The 17,974-nt window shown below is 40.8% G+C and overlaps 1 long non-coding RNA gene across 11 annotated transcripts; it reads right to left on the reverse strand.

The window, feature by feature from the left end:
- Nucleotides 1-13,617: 13,617 nt before the first annotated feature.
- On the reverse strand, nucleotides 13,618-15,684 carry LOC147427783 (uncharacterized). 11 transcript variants are annotated; one of them, XR_015186011.1, is made up of 8 exons: nucleotides 15,549-15,684; nucleotides 15,275-15,436; nucleotides 15,061-15,146; nucleotides 14,838-14,925; nucleotides 14,544-14,677; nucleotides 14,325-14,410; nucleotides 14,192-14,228; nucleotides 13,618-13,970 (listed from the first exon to the last, which is right to left on the reverse strand). It is a non-coding gene; the product is annotated as an uncharacterized LOC147427783 (long non-coding RNA). The 11 variants fall into 11 exon arrangements; XR_015186009.1 differs by having other exon boundaries at nucleotides 14,838-14,964; XR_015186015.1 differs by having other exon boundaries at nucleotides 14,544-14,647; nucleotides 15,061-15,149.
- Between the last annotated feature and the right edge of the window lie 2,290 nt (nucleotides 15,685-17,974).

A 17,974-nucleotide genomic window follows, 5' to 3' on the forward strand; every position in this document is an offset into this window, starting at 1 on the left:
AAGAAAGATAAGCCTTCCAATCTCCTTAGCTTTTTGTCCATGTAAGCCTTCAAAGTATGTGTAGTATTTATTTTGTCAAAAATGGAAATATCTCTAGCTCAAGCAGATACTAAGGAGTTCAAGGAGCTCACAAGGAGATCAACATTTTTATTTTTGCAAAACCTTTAATCTTTGTTCATCACAATCTATTTGATGCCCCATTATGTCTTTTTTAGACATGTAACTAGGTACAAATAAATCAAATTTTTGTCATTATTCTAGCATATTATCAATTTTTTAATACCAAGTAGCATCATTACTACTAATTATGTAGTTTCTTCTTAATTTTTCCCTTTTAGTTGAAAAAATACCATATAAAATTTTATAAGCATTAATGTTGACGATGGAAGACCAAGACGAGAGAGAGAGAGAGAGAGAGAGAGAGAGAGAGAGAGAGAGAGAGAGAAGACTCCACAATTGCAAACCCCAAAGTGTGTCTACTGATCACACAAGATGTGTTTATATAGAGGGGACCAGGGTGCTATATATAGAGATACTATATATAGCTCAACACCCCCACTCAAATGAAGGTCCCTAATTGTGGATGAAAAAACCCTTGGGGGCTCAAGGGAAAAACCCACAGCTCTATATATACCCACAGTTATATTAAAATATTTTAAATGTACATTTACAATGTTCAAAGGAGCTACATCACTCCTGTTTTACAATGTGCCCTTTCAAGGGTCTTTAACAACCCTATAGATAGAGTTGAATTGATGCAAATTCTTTAATATCTTTAAAAACCTTCAGTTTCTTTGAGCAACTTGAATAACTTTGAGCCTCTATACATACTGCTTGATATGACTTTCATCCTCTAAACAATAGCAACTCAAGAAACATATCGAGACGTGAAGCTTAGAAATAACCACATCACATTGTCCTTATAGAGACGGCTCGCAACGCTGTTTTAGAGACGACATAGAAACAAACATAACGACGATGCAACCACATATGCAGATGACAGAGAAACAAACATAATATCAATGTAATCACATGTGCGCACATATATACTAAGCCGACATATAAAAACATGATGGGGCCCCTTAGATTATTTGTATGCTTGTAAGCATAAAAATTGCATTCCATAACATAAGGTTGACGAGACGATGGATTTTTAGTGGCTGATGAGAAGATAGAATTTCAGTAGCCAGACAAGACGATAGATGTTCAATTGCCAAACAAGACAATAGACTTTTAGCTATGCCGATCGGTCAGCATCAATCTTTTACGAGACGACAAAACTTGAATGTAGCCATAACATAAGTCATTTTGCCATGTCGAAAGGCTTCATGTTAGCCATAACACACGGCTTTGACGAGACGAGAAGAATTCCTTTTAGCCATAAGAGAAGTCTTTGACGACATAATTTGAACGTGTTTCCATACCGTAACATGGCATTGGACGTACTTATGCATATGATTAACAATGCATAGCCATGATCTTGAGACGTATTTCATCTGCATCAAAGACAAATATACGAAACATCAATATCAGGGACACTAGTTGTGATGATGCGAATGACGAGCACAACATATTCATATCTCATTTTGACCAAGCCAGTAACGAACTTGCCCATGAAGTAAGTATGCGGCTTTGTCTGTATAAAAATTAAATGAAAGAGAATATTATAGTATCTCATGATAGCAATCAAATTGTATAGCAGCACTTCCAGTGCTATGAATAGAGAAAAAATTATTGGCATGATGAGATGGTGAAGAGCTGTTGTTAAATATAAAAATAAAAGAATGATGTTAAAAGTTTGAAACTTGGAAGAAAATACGATGCCAAAAATAGACTAACATATGCAGCCACGAATGTACACACCCAAAATAGGTTGTTTTAGAGGGTAGCATGGCCAAGAATAGTGAACCTCAAGCTTATTTTATCAATCACACTACAAAGCAGTAATCAATGCACACTTATGAAGCAAGTCTGCAACGGCCTGAGAAGAAATCCTGGGTGCACACACGACCTGCCCACCACACACAACCATGATTCTCTTTCTCACTATACTTCGACTCAGCTTGCGCAACACACAACCATGCCCTCTCTTGCATGCGAACTCGGTTCTAGTACACTAGGGCTGCAGACCCAAAACACAACCGCACATGAAAGACTATGGCAGCGCAAAAAAACAAACAGGCTAAGACAGTGCCATTCTGGAAAAGCTGGAAAATCCCAAGATGCTATAAATATGGCAGCACTTTCTAAAGCGAATAGGCTAGGTTTGTATTGGAGGGAACGAGCAAACATCTCCCTATGCTGATAGTGAGAGAATGATCCGGGTTTGCATGCGTCTCAATCGCCACTAGAACTGGTCCGCGCCTGCACCAAGCCTGTCTATCACTGGCACGGTTGTAGGGGCGCATGCCTTTGTCTGCGCTGTCACTAACCCTCGTCTCTTCTCATCATTAGAATAGCACCACGGTTTTTTTTATAAAAAAAACACCTAACAACTATATTTAGCGCAAAGAAGTTTCTAGCCCTTGCAAGGCAGCACTAGGACATGCAATTGGGGCTGGCTTGTGCGAGATATCGTTGCAGTTCCTACCACTGCTAAGCATGGCTACTGTGAAGTTTTGCGTAGGTGAGCTTGAAGTAGCTGTAGAGCGGTGCCTAGTGACAATGAATTAGGGTCACAGACTCGAGGGCAACGCAGTAATAATACAAGAAGCCAACCATTAGGGGCCTAGTTTGATATCTAATAATAGTCTGATTATGGTGCACGCTACAGGCAAACGTTGAGCGCAAATTTAAAGGCCGCAAATATACTGTTGCTGAACTGAGTACTTCGCTAATTATATCAATAAGAGAAGATTCCCGCAAATATACTATCGTTGGACTGAGTGCTTTGCTAATTAAGAGATGGTTTTGATCTCTCTCGTGCTCCACCTGGGGTACTAATTATATCAGTAAGTAAAGCAAGAGCAAATTCTCTCTTTCACATGCACAGATCCGCTCTGCTCCAACTCTCCTTTAGCAAAACACGTTTATATGATAGCCATCACGAGACACATGCAGTGCGGCTGGCTTTTAGCAATTAGTAGTTCTCAAGCACAGCCAATGAGCAGCACAACATCTTTCACTTTTACTAATACAAACAAAACTCAGGCAATTCAAACAGAATATTAAACAAAAATTTGAACAAGTATAGACTTATCTTCATGATGTCCTCTACAAGCAGCTCTAATACCATGTTGACGATGGAAGACCAAGACTAGAGAGAGAGAGAGAGAGAGAGAGAGAGAGAGAGAGAGAGAGAGAGAGAAGACTCCACAATTGCAAACCCCAAAGTGTGTCTACTGATCACACGAGATGTGTTTATATAGAGGGGACCATGGTGCTATATAAAGAGATACTATATATACCTCAACAATTAAAACATGCCTACTTAGGAGAATTTAGGACAATTCTATTAGTACTAAAATTACATGTATGAAATATCTCAACTTTTGCAATGTGGCCATTAAAAACCCTTGAAAAATTATCAAGATGTAGCCAAACTGAAATCAATAATGAGATCTTATTATTAGCTACAAAGTTCCTATGCTTATCCAATCATACTTGTAAAACATTACATTTTTAGCTATATGGGTTAGAGATTGGTCATTAGGAGCCCCAAAACGCAAGAAAAAATATTTATGTGATATTGGAATCCGTGTGCGAGGTGAAAAACTCGTTTAGCTTATAGAAATGATGCTAGAGAATCCACCAAAGTGAAAATACTATTCAAACCTCTATAGGAGGCTTCTTTTCATCGATAGACCATAGTTACCGCATTCTATGTGTCCTTTCACAGCATGAAAATAAGATGATAGTGTAGATAATTATATAGCACACTAGACCTCCTAAGAGGATTCTAGGATGTTTCATGGCCAAGGCTATGAAAAATGGTTGAAAAGAGCTTTCTCACATGGGTAAAGGTTGAAACAAATAGTGTAGTACTTTGATCTTCCAATGGAGCAATTTTTCAAGGGGAGAATTGGTTTGGATTTTCTATCTCTCCTTGTCCTTCTCTTCTAGGGATGCCTTGCTCTTTATATAGCCTACTGTTGGGGGTTTGGACTAGCGAGAAGAGGCGATTCCCATTAAATGACACATCATTTCCCACACTACTACTGAGATAGTATCCATGTTCCTCCCGGCCATGTGAATTAACGAGGATTCTCTCAAATATTGATAGCTACTATATAAAAACAAGCTTCCCCTTCCTAAAGTGGCTGGGGTGTTGGCCGTCTTGTTATCTTGGCGGTTCAAAAGAAACAAAGATCTGGGGCCCACACCAGAATATTTGTGGTGATAGTCACTTGGCTCATCATAATCCCTAGGAAACTACCTTGGGTGACACCCCCCCTCCTATTACCTACCCACCCACATTGGGTCCCTATGTATAGTGCTTGCCTCATCTCTCTCTCTATCTACATATATAGCTACCATTGTGTTCGGGAATGGGATTTGGATACCCAAAATTTGGGTTGGCCTTGAAGAGCTCCCCCTTGTTGAGGGTTGGCCCCCTACTCTATGTATTTCTCTAGATCATTACATGCATGAGTTGTAGAAATAAATTTTGTGTATCACAATTTCCCATTTCTATGTGGATGTCACACTCTGGAAGTCCATTGCACCTTGAGAACATGTGTAACACTTTGGCAGGGCTCCATGGCATAGTTACTTACATGGACTCCAAAGACATAAGATTTGAGGTAGGAGGGAGGGTTGCTCGCATAGTGAGAAGGTTGCAATGGAAGCACAAAAATAAACATCGGCATTCCCCTTTGGATCATATAAAGGGTTTTATCTATGAATCCTACTAGAAAGCTCAAAATCACACTTTGTTTGGATGGATGTTGCAAGGTAGCTTGAAGTATAGGTCATCATCCGATCCATGGCACCCCTCATAGTCTAGTCCCCTTAGCTTCATGTTAAAAATGAGTGAGGAAAATGGAGAATTGCAAAAACACGAGAAAAAAGCAATGGTGAAGTGAAAAAACTGAAGTACACTTCTAATTTGGTCATCGTATATGGGTCTTGTTCAAGTGTGCAAGGTAGAGGACATTGTTTTTGTTAATTGACAACAAAACAATGTGAGTAGATAATCTTTTCGCCACGTAACTTGAGACAAAGAGAGAAAATGTAGACCATATAGTGCAGGTCACACCACAAGCAACTTTAATCCCATTCCACTACAAGAGGCTATTCATATTAGCGACGCTCACACAGCGACGCTTAAAAAAAAATTTCCCGACGTCGCTATGAGCGTCGCAAATTTACTTGTAAATTTGCGACGCTCATAGCGACGCCGGCTGGGCTAAAAAACTAACAGAGAGCGCCCAAAAACTCAGATCTCAGATCTGAATTTTTCGGCGCCCTCAAACAAGAGCAGGTAACGCTCTCCCTCTCTCTCTCTCTCTCTTTCTTCACCACACACACACACACACACACACGAGGAGAGGAAGGAGAGCCAGGTATGCTCCTTCTCTCTCCTCACTCTCATGTTCCCTTCCCCTCTTTCTCTCTCCCTCTCTCTCTCTCTCTCTCTCTCACACACACACACACACACACACACATAGTGTTTTTGAGAGAGAGAGAGAGAGAGAGAGAGAGAGAGAGAGAGAGAGAGAAAGAGTACAAATATAAACAAAAACGCACACACACATACATAAACAAAGAATGCACACACACATTGAAAGAGGAAAAGAGAGAAAGAGCATGCATAAACAAAAAACGCACACATTGAGAGAGGAAAAGAGAGAGAGAACGTGCATAAACAAAAAACGCACACATTGAGAGAGGAAAAGAGAGAGAAAACATGCATAAACAAAAAAACTCACACACATTGAGAGAGAAAGAGAGAGAAACTAATTTAACGTCGTAGGAAACTAATTAAAATTAAAAGACCTAAAGATCTAGCTGACGAGGAGTTGAACTCAAGACCTATTATTCAAGAGGGAAATGGCATAACCAATCTATCATACTTGGCATGGGTGATAGAAAGGTTATACCATTTATCTCTTTTTATTGGCACACACATCCACACACGCGCACACACACAAGAAGAAGAGAGTTATAACATCGTAGGAAACTATCCTAAAAGACGTTAAAGATTAGGTTAGATGTAGACTTACGTTAAATTAGATTTATGTTTATTCAAGTTAAATTAGATTAGATTTAGGTTTATTTTTAGTTAGATTTACGTTTATTTATGCTAGATTTAGATTTACGTTATATTAGATTAGATTTAGGTCTCCATAGATTGCGAGGCCTGCATGAAGCGGGTAAAGAAAGCCCTCAATGGAATATAGGGTATTGCTGCCTTCACTCATGGTGGGCTCCGTCGATCCAAAAGTATTGGTGAAATGTCTTCAGAAGATAGGGAAGAAGGTGGATCTTCAGGGCGGCAAGAGTCACTACATCCCCGACAATGACCATCTAGACAACCTCTAGTCATTCAACAACAACTTCAAAGTTAGTAACAAGAGCAAGAACGGTCCAAAGGGCCAATTGATGTTGTGAGATGTGGATGGAGATGAGGTAGCGTCACCGTCGGAAGTTAACTCTCACATCTTTAGTGATGAGAATGCCAACTCTTGCCGAGTTATGTGAAAAATAAGTTTTAAGGTTCTTATAATCCCTGTTAGTTTAGTTCTTTGTTTTTAATATAACATAATTTACGTTAGATTTAGATTTATGTTATATTAGATTAGACTTAGGTTTATTTAGGTTTACCCACACACACACACACACACACACACACACAAGAAGAAGAGAGTTTTAACGTCGTAAGAAACTATCCCAAAAGACGTTAAAGATTAGGTTAGATGTAGACTTACGTTAAATTAGATTTAGGTTTATTTTTAATTAGAGTTACGTTTATTTAGATTTACACTTATTTACGTTAGATCGAGTCCACGCAAGAATTACTTACGGTTTAGGGTTTAGAGTTAGACGAACAGTGAAAAGATATACTGTGAAAAGATGTTAAGATGCTGTGAAGTGCTACAGCTAGAGAACAGGCAAAGGGGTTTTGTCCACTACATGCAGTATGATGTAGACGTGGGTCTCTAGATTTCTTGTACCCACAAATATAGGTATTGACCAATAAAGACGAGATTATAACCCGGTGGTTCTGATCTCCGTGCACCTCTAGACCGAGGTTTGTGGGCATTGGACATGACTAGAGAATGTGAGGTAGAGAGAGAGAGAGAGAGAGAGAGAGAGAGAGAGCGAGAGAGAGAGAGAGAGAGAGAGAGATAAGACAAAGAATGCCAATAGAATATTAAATTTTTTGTCCAGGTTATAAGATTTTTATCCTCATTATGAGTAGTGACGAGGATGTGGGACCGTCCAACCGAAACACCTATCTCTCAACGAGGGTCTTATGTCCTTGTAATCAATGCAAGCATGCTGTGCGACGGACAAGAGGTGTTTCTTTGCAGCACGTTCGCGAATTTGGCGAGTTCGATCCATCTATTATAGATTGAGTTGCTGCCAATTATAACTCATCGGACTCTGACACTGGCCAACAAGCAGCAATCTTGCAACTCAATAGACGTGTTCACATGCACTTTGGTCAAGCAGCATATGTGAGGCCACAAGATGTAGCCTCTGATAGCTCGGGGGATGATCATGCAGAGCACATTCCCAACGAGGCAATGTTTGAGCCCGAGATTGATGAAATGATCGAGACGATCATGGATTCAGAAAGGCTTATCTATGATGATATGAAAAGTGAAGCCGATACGCCATTGTATAATGGAGAACGTATGTCTAGATTGAAAGCACTCCTGGTTCTTCTCAACATGCAGGCAAAGTTTGGATGGAGTGACACTAGCATCACAGCGCTTTTCAGGTGATCTATTACAATTAGTTTACTTAAATAAAACTCTAAATGTATAATGATCTGATAGATTTTCACACGACTATATCGTATTTTTATGTTGTGTAGATTGCTTAAAGAGCACATACTACCAGCTGACAATGTGATGCCAGATTCCCGAGATGAAGCAAGAAAGATTTTGCGAAACTTGGGGATGGATTACAATTCTATCCATGCTTGTCCTAATGACTGCATTCTTTTCAGAGGGGAATACATAGACATGGAGAAGTGTCCAAAATGTGATTCCGAAAGATATCGAGTAGATCTCCACGGGACAAAAATTCCACAAAAGGTTTTGCGACATTTTCCTCTGCTTCCTCGCATCAAGCATTTCTTTGAATGTAAGTCCATGGCTGCCCTAGCATCATGGCACGAGGAGAATAAATCTTCGGATGGTGTGCTACGAATTCCTGCAGATTGCGCAGCCTGGAAACATATAGATGGAACATGGTCGGATTTTGCTAGGGAAGCTCGAAATTTGCGCTTAGGCCTGGCTATGGATGACGTAAATCCATTTGGTCAAAGATCAACATCTTACAGTGTATGGCCCGTTGTCTTCGTCAACTACAACATTCCCCCGTGGTTGACTACGAAGAAGGGGCACCTATGGCTAAGCTTGATTGTGCGAGGGCGATATAAAGTGGAGAATATGGATGTGTATCTTCGTCCACTATTGGAAGAGCTACAACAATTGTGGGTTGGCATAGAGGTGGTGGATATGAGCCGACACACAGGACGATGGAATGCTTTGATCAGAGGCATTCTAATGTGGACCATGCATGACTATCCCGGGCTAACAGAATGCTCAGGTGATCTATTGACACTCCTCACTCAGACACTGTAAATCTTGTTTTTTCCCATAGTTGATCTATTATCATGTGTATACATGCAGGGCTTCAAACAAGCGGATACAGAGCATGTGTCACATGTGGACCTAGACTGAATGCACGTAGGGCGCCCTCACTGAAGAAGCAAATCTACGAAGGTCATCAAGCGTATCTTCCAGATAATCATGTGTTACGCGACGGCTTTTTGGGAAGAGAGCCACCAAGGATGTCTGCACAAGCATGGTTAGAGCAGAAGGCGATGTGCGGTGACGGATTGCCTTTAGGGATGAAGAGACTATCTCTATGGTATGAGTTACCATACTGGCCCCGACTCATGATCAATCACTTGCTCGATCCAATGCACATATTCAAGAATGTGGGTAATCTACTATGGGACCATCTGACCGGCAAGAAAGATACTTTGGGAGCCAGAGTTGACCTTAGAAATGTGGATCGTATGGAGCAATATTGGCCGCAAACAGCGTCTGATGGATCGATAAAACTCCCTAAAGCACCATGGATTTTCACAGGAGCCCAAGAACGCAAAGTAAAAGAGACCATTCGATCTTTGCGGACCCCCACTGGCGTAATGCACTCGCTCCGAACGTGTTTTACTAAATAAGGAAAGCTTACCGGTTTGAAGTGACACGATTGGCATAAAATGTGACAGGTACGTTCATAGTGGACTTTAATATCATTGCATAAAATGTGGACTTTAATATCATTGTTGCACATACTTTACAGTTTATTTTACCGGTTGCCATTGAGGGATGTTTGTCTCTCGACATCCATAACACAATCTACAAACTTGCAAAGCTGGTGCAATGGATCTCACAAAAGGAGATCAACATAGACTCCATACCATTCGCCAATTGAACTAAATACTGCGGAGCTTGTGTGCATGTTTGGGAAACATTTTCCTACTACCATGCGAACCATTCAGGTGCATCTTCTTGTTCACATAGCTGATGAGGTGGAAATAGCTGGCACAGTTCATTCCAGATGGATGTTTTTCTTAGAACGTTTTATGAAAACGCTTAAGGGATATGTGCGTCAAAAAGCACGTCCGGAGGGTAGCATGGCAGAAGGTTGGTTGGTATCAGAGTCCCTAGTGTACATTGGAGAGTGGCTAGACGGATTTGATAAAGCTGGGGACACGCTATGGCGAACCATAGATGATGAGCGCATATCTGGGATTGTCATGTGCAATCTCGGTGTTGAGAAGAAGATGACGGAAGATCTAGAGGCTAAAATCAACCGATTTTGCATGCTTCACAATCCAGTGATGCAAAAGTGGATTTCACAATATGAGGATGCAAAGCAAGAGCGACAAAGGGCACGAATCGAGTGGAGATGGGGAAGACGACCACCGATGCACTATCCAGCGGTTCTGGAGAGCCTACCAACCTTCATGAGCTTAAGATGGTTGCACAACCAATTGAAAAGCGCACAACAATGCGGTGACGAAGTGACTGAAGAAGAGTGGGAGTACTCTCGGGGTTGCGCGACCAAGGTAAGTTTGCAATGTACGACTAGCAAGTGACTTTATTTATAAACGTTTGAACGGCCACTCATAATCTTTGTTCGTTGTAGTATAAGTCATACACAGCAGCATGGTGTAAAGGTCGACATTTTAGGGTGGAACGAATCAACAAAAAGCGTTTTACTCAAGATTGTGGAATCATGGCAAAATTTGAACAGTTTAGTCGACGACGTTCTTCTGATGCAGATCCTGTGGTGGCGGAACTCACTTACTTCGGCACGCTGCAAGAGATTTTGAGGATCGATTACAGAGGATTTTTTGTCGACTTGTTCGACGTGCAATGGTTCAAGATAATCATGGAGGGTCGCAACACTACTGTGCGTATAGGAGAGTCTGGTTTTCTTGAGGTGGATTCTACTAAGAAATGGACTGACCTAAGAGACACTTTCGTACTACCCGAGCATTGTGAACAAGTAAGTATGTAAATAGTTAACATCCCCCTTTTACAAGTTATGTGCTTGAAAGCTCTCATGTAAGTTATGTGGCTCTGGCAAGTAATATTTCCTCCTACAAAGTCTACATCAAACTGGTGGTACGTCATAGAGGTAGCCCCTCGTAGTGCAAGGACGTATGAAGGCTACCATGTGCCAATCACAACGGCATCAATGGAGGAGATCAGAGAAGATGCTCAATCAGAAGCCGCTGCGGTGGTGCCAGACGAGCATCAAGATGCTACTACTCTATATGGGGTGCATGCAGAGGAGCTACAAAATGAAACAGAGGATATGTGTTTAAACGGAGAGCTCTATATAGATATAGGAAGTTATGCTGAGTTATGCGAGGATGAGAGAGAGATCTCTTAAAGCCACAAATATTGTATTTGAACAATTTTGCTCCGTGTTGTAAAAGCTCTGGCTCTCTAAGTACCTTCCATGGTGTATAACGCTCTTTTCTACTCGCGCTCACATCTTTTGATTGAAAATTTTGAGTTCTCGACTTGCCTCTTCTATCACTCAATTCATTGCGTCATTGTATTTATATGCGTCATTACGTCAGTGTATTTAATGGTCTTTGCGTCATTGTCTACTCTATTCATTCAATATTAAGTTTAAATATTCATGTGTTTAATGCAGGTATGGATGATGAGGAGTTTCTTTCTTCTTTGTCACCGCAGGAGAGACAGTGGTACGTGGAGCGTCATCGCTCTGGCGCATCATCGCGCGTTCCTACTCCATCCGCATCTCCCTCTCTTTCGGACCATTCGGCGCGCTCCGAAGCTTCGGCGTTGACGAGACGAGCTTCATACTCGTCTAAACACCGGCGCTCTAGTGATGGTGGTGGCGGTGGCGGTTGTTGTGGGGATTCCGCCGCCGATGCCTCCACACCGCCTCGTGTTTGACGAGGCTCTTTACCCCCCCCTTCTTTGCCCGCCCCCACACCAGCCACAGCATCGCCATCTACACCAAGTTTTGCGCGGCTGACTGTTTCTAGCAGCTACACACCTCTACCTACTCCGCCAGGAGCCACCCCACTCGACACTCCTCGCTTCGGGGCCCAGACGCCGGTGGAGACACCTGACGTCCGTACCCCCATCGACACGCCGCTAGAGACCCCTGCCGGGACACCCAGGTTCACGCGTCACCGGCCAGAGGGCTTGCCTTACTCCGTCAACTTCAGCGGCGGCATCATCATGGATGATGACGGCGAGAAGGTGATATCGCGCATGCGTGGTCTTTGCTCTCAGCTGTTTAGACACTACATACTAAACAAATGGAGTGAAGTACCAAGTGATTTAAAAAACAGATTCATCAGCATACTTCATGATGAGTTTCCCGTTCCAACACGGGATCAGCGCTTCAATGAAGACCTGATGAAGATTCGAATGCGCGAATACTGCAAACACAAGCGTTCCGAAGTGCAAAAAGCAATCAAGCATGGGTGGAACATGCCAGATTGGCTGGCCAAAGAAGATTGAAAGAATGCGAAGAAAGAAGCGCGCGAGAATCCCGACAAGTGGAAGCAACAAAAGGATGCAGCCAGAGCGCGAGTAGAGACAGGGAGCTCGCACCACTTGGGGAGCGGTGGATGGGCATCATTTGAGGCCGATTTTGTAAGTGTTTTCGCATTGCTCTTTATGTTCGATAGTTTGGGTTTATGAGTTTTTTAATTCTAACATAATGAAATCTTTGTATGTTTTCACAGTGGTCGATGACAAGACGTGATCCCACACCGTACGAGCGCGAGTACGCAGGCAGAAAGGGCTTAAACGCCCTGATGGACATTCTCAGTTCTCGCAGCGGCATGGTTAGTATTATAGTTTACTCTTTTCTATTTTTGTATTGTTTTATAAATGTCGTTATATGTTTATACTTACTGAAAGCTGTCTTATTGTCTTTTTTTGCAGAATCCGACAGATACGCCGCTTGGACGCGATGAGACGTCTGACTAGACGACGTCAGTTTAGCCGTAGCTAGATAGCATTAGTTTAGGGTTTCTCATAGCTTATGTATCATGAGACGGATTTTAAACGTCTTTTTGAACCATGTATATTATTATATTTGTCACCGCAGTTCATTTTGCCAATCAATTCTTTATGCCTATGATGTTGTACAATTGTCATTATTACATTTGCCAATCAATTCATTTTGCCTATGATGTGTACAATTGTCAATTTTACGCTTGTCAATTTTGCAAACAATGCGTCTTGTGGGTGACTATTTTGGGTCTATTATCTACCCTTGCACTTTTTTAAAAAAGTGAATCAAGTACAATATGGTTGATGGGTGGCAGGGCATTCAATGCCTTGTCACCAAAAAAAATTTCTCTCAGGCATCGCTATAACCGTCACTATTTATGGCTCTGTAGCGTCACTATGAGCGTCGCTATAGACTTCTGTGTAAACATCGCTATAACCGTCGCTATAGGCGTCGCTATACGCTTCGTTATATAGCGACGTCTATAACGACGGTTATAGCGACGCTATTAGCAACGGTTTTAGCGACGCCGGGGGTTATAAAAACCTAGTGTGTTTCCGTCGCTAACAACGTCACAAGAGCACACAACCTCTTGTGGTGTTCCTACATAGGAAAAAAATGATTTTCCTACATACAAATGAACGTATGTAGGGAAAGTCCAAACTAATAAAAACGGAACCTTTTCCTACATCATCGTATAGCAAACTAAAAGTCTATATAGATATATTCTAGTAGACAATAGACAGGACTATGAGCAGCCCATCATGAAAATGTAGTTTATGATGGAGAGAAATTGATGCAAAGAACATGAAAACGATGTGAAATGGGGACAATTAAGTCAATATCATGAGACACCAGCATGTCAACATGAAATCAATGATCAAACATCAACCTTTATAGTAGTCGTTTCTAGCCAGATTTCCTAAATGGATGTTTAGTATTGTCAAGCTTCCAAGTGCCAAACCAGATATGTTTCTTGGAGCATCAACAAAAAGCCTTCATTTAATATCTACACTTCTTTCAAACGTTTATTTCCACATCAACAATCCATATGAGAGCACCAAAGAAACTATACAATTCACCTCCTTCCTCAAGATCTCCTCACATGCCTCTGTAACATGGCATGTAGCACTTTTTGTAGCCGAGATCACATAGAAAGTGCTCAGCTTAATGCAGCTGCTATCCACCAGCCTTACGGAGAGTGACATCTCCAAGAATGAAGGAAAAGTAAGCCATGTCTAGCCTCCCCTAAATCGTAAACTGAAATAAATCTGCAAACATGTTCAACAGCCAATGGAAAAGACTCATCCACAGTTCTAAAAATCCTTAAATGCAAATCCAACGTCAACGTTGTAATAGAGAGACAATAGATGTGATTGTAAGTGTGAGCTAGTACTTTATCACCTTTCTAGCACACAAATTGGAACATCTTAGCGTTTAAATGAATATAGGATTGAACAAAAAGAAACATTAGTTTAGACGGTCTTGTTACCTTAGTAGCAACATAAAGTCTTTCCAGGTGGTTTGTCCTATCATCTCCAAAAAATGGAACCATAAATCAACAAGATCAATTAAATATGAATTTTCATGTAGAAGTGAGACAAGCCCAGGTAAGCACTAAATACCTTTGAGTTCAGACCATATACACTACTTGACGAGGCGTACACAGTGGTAGGCTATGGGTTTCTGGTCTGCAAGATAAAAGAAAGTACTAATAAAAAAAAAAAAATTGGAGCATTAGCAGCAGCAAGTGACAATGATCTTGTACTAAGTCATTCCATCAATCTTGACATTTGGTTGATTTAATGTGCACCAGAAGATATGGTTAATCAACTCCTACTGACCTTGCATTGTTCGGGCAGAGTGACAAAGCCACCATTGAACCCCAATGAGTGAGAAGACATGCTACTGAATCCACATGGAGGAAAAACCTGTCTCACTGAAGCACCTGCTGTTGCTCCATTAGCAATCCAATCAGCTATATAATTTGATAATTGCAAGTCCATTAGTTTTTATACATTGACTGTCACAAATTTGCAAGTGTAACCTTAAAATAATTATTATATTATGATCACCATCATTTGTCACAAACAAAATCTATTTCATGGCCATAAATTTGCATTCCATCAAAATACTACCTTCTCTACCAGGCTCTGACATGACATGACATGACATGAAATTAGATATCCATCTTGGCAGTGGCTATCATCTCTATCCCTTTATCAACTTGTTGCACAACAAAGTGATTTAGGAATGAGAAGATTGCTGAAAGAGATTATCATCAACAACAAAAAAAAAACATCAAAAAGACTTAGAGAACCTCGCAAAAATCAAAACATGAGGCAATCTTGTGTTACAAACCCTATGAGCACCACATAACACTTTGAATTAAGGGGGGCAATCAACAAGGAACATGCAATTCTTCATCATGTAGCAATTTATAGCGCCTTCTGTACAAAAAAAAATGAAACCAAAACTAGGTTTAGGTACGGTAGTGATTACATAGCTGCTCACAATTTTGTGGATCATTCGATCATGATTAGCCATGCTGCAGGGACCACTGTGAAAACCTCACCTTTGACACCCTCATCCGCATTCAGAGGCTGTTGCTGTTGTTGTTGCCATTCATGGAGAAGTTAGGGACGATTCATCCCGCGCCCCTCTCTATTTGCACTCCAAGCCCTATCTGCTACCCCTGAGCTTCTACGTTTTCTTTAGGTTTTTTATCATCCCACACCTAGGCCACAAGGTAAGTAGAAGTAAGCAAAGGCAAAATTAAAACTCTTTCAGTTTTAGAGCCACATTTTTTTTTTTACGGAGGGAAAAGTTAAAACTTTTTCAATTCTTACTTTTTAGGCCAAATTTTGAAGAATATTCCGATATTTACACTAAGGCCTGTGGTCCGCCCGAATGTGTGTGGGATTCAGATGGTAGAAAGTGATTGCTAGGCCGTGTCTACTGCTCCACAAAAATAAAGTAGACCCCTTGCCCATCCCAACTTCATGGTAGGCACACTAAAAAGCAGTAGCACAAAATGCAATTACCGAGGTGGATTAGACAACATCATGAGTCAAAAAGGCTGCTTTACCATATGCACTATGCCCATTCATTGAAAATATATGCTAAAAAATAAAGTCCTATTCTATATTTGCCTTGTGTGATAGCGAATGCGCCCAAATCTCTTTATTAGGGCCGTGTCCAATGCTCCTGTCTTAGAAGGGCCTAAAACTTGCAAAATTTCCCCGTTTTTCTTCAAGGAATCTTAGAATCTAGCTAGGATGTGGCAATTTTAGCCCATTTAAAATACGCTAAACATTTTGTAATTTTGTGACTCACAAGTGTTGAATTCTCATGTATTCCATATGTCAATTCTTTAAATGTTCTCATAGACTTTGCTCATTGGTAGTGCTCTTGCAAAGAGTGTGCACAAAAGAGACGTTGGCATCAAAGCTTCCTGACAAAAGAGAGAAAGTGTTTGAAAGAGGGGTGGAAGGGGCAAAAGAGCGTGAGGCAATGCATGCAATTTTGATGTTTAGCATCTACAAAGCATGGCTCTCCTTGGGTGAGGTTTCTTTTGGACCACATGGAGTCTCAAGTTATCCTTCATTCCCACCATTTTGAACTTCCCAATTGAGGACCCTATCTATAGTGCAATTCAAAGGTAAGGGCCCCAAGGAAAGCATTTGCATTTGTAGATCCTACATTAGGGATGTGGAAGTTGGTGTAGGTGATGAAAACTAAGTAACGGAGTACAAACGATTGAAATTGGGTTGTACATCAGATACACTCAAGTGAAACATAGTGTGAAATTACCTTACAAAACTATACCTATATATAGGTGTTAAATTCCCTTGGCCTCTAAACCTAAGTGCTACTTGCTTTCTCTTTATTCTGCATGCCAAAAAGCTTTCTAGGTGAAGATGTTGTTTGCAACATTCAATGGCCTAGTAACTTGTGTGTAGTGGGAAATAACATAAACATAGTGAGCTTTTCATTAGAATAGATTCCTAATGAGCATAGCAAGAGTGCTTGGGTGGAGAGAGCAACAAAAATCATAACACCTAGTTAGATAGGCATGAAAAATACTTCAAGATGCAAGTAAGTGATTGCATTTGGAGAAAGACCTTCCCTTTGCATTCGATTAAAAACACCAAAAGTTCTTTGCCACAGCTTGGTCGGGCATATCTTGCAGTCAATGTTCTTCGAAGTGCATCACCCTGGCATAAATAGCTGTTAAAACATTATCACCAAGCTCGGGGGGTTCACTATGTGCAAAACTACCATATCACGTGCATTCAAGAAATGTTTGTAAAACCCCTTATCTGTGAATTTTTTAAGAAATATAATATACCCTTTTCTTTTAAAATCTATAAAAAAATTCAAATTTGAAAAAATAATACCCTTTTGTATATATATTTTTGTAAGTTTCAAGAACTTTAAATACCCTTCTGTTGAACTCACGTGATAGGTTACATTTTTATTAGGTGACCTCCCCGCGTCACCAAGCTCCATCATTGCCAACCAAACACTGCCAATCACCACATTAGCCATACATATCGACTACAGTAGCGCTGCTGGCAGTATACCCCATTTTCAATGCACTGTATAGGATGAAATTCCGACCAAGATGCTCCTCAAGCACTTCCTACACTCTACGCATTGCCAAGAATAACCTTTAGGGTACATCACGGCCAGATCATTTTTAACTTACCATATTTCCAGTCATAAAATCTAATATCTAACCAACCCACATGATTTTATCATATTAAATTGATCATTCAGTGTGGGAGATCAATAAATGGGAACAAGGGTTGGAAGGCATGTGCTTCTGGATCTATCTCAACGCGGGCCAAGGTTAAAGGGGTCCAAATGAGAGATGGTATGTTAAAGAGCAATGCTATCTAATGGAGCTTAAAGACCTTAGGGTTATTTTCATTAAAAACCTCCAAAAGTTAGCATTAAGGTCCTTTGACCTTAGGGAAGCTAGGGATAACCTTGAGGTGGGAACCTTACCCAAGCATGAGGTGCTTGTCGGCTTGCTAGCTAAATTTCTTAAAGTGTTTGTGGGAATGTTTCCCAAATCCTGAGGTGATTTTTATGCTTAAATCACTAAGGTTCTTGAAGTGCTCAATTCAAAGATAAACTCTCAAGAGGCATAAAAGGTTTCCATGCTCGATTGACTAAGTGCTTGAAGTGTTCAATTCAAACCAAATGATCTAAGAAGCATAAAAGACACATGTCCAAATGATCCTCCACATGTGGCCCTCATGATGTG

The sequence above is a fragment of the Adiantum capillus-veneris genome, chromosome 23 (genome assembly GCF_014529385.1).
Source record: "Adiantum capillus-veneris isolate H3 chromosome 23, ASM1452938v2, whole genome shotgun sequence".
NCBI lineage: Eukaryota > Viridiplantae > Streptophyta > Polypodiopsida > Polypodiales > Pteridaceae > Adiantum > Adiantum capillus-veneris.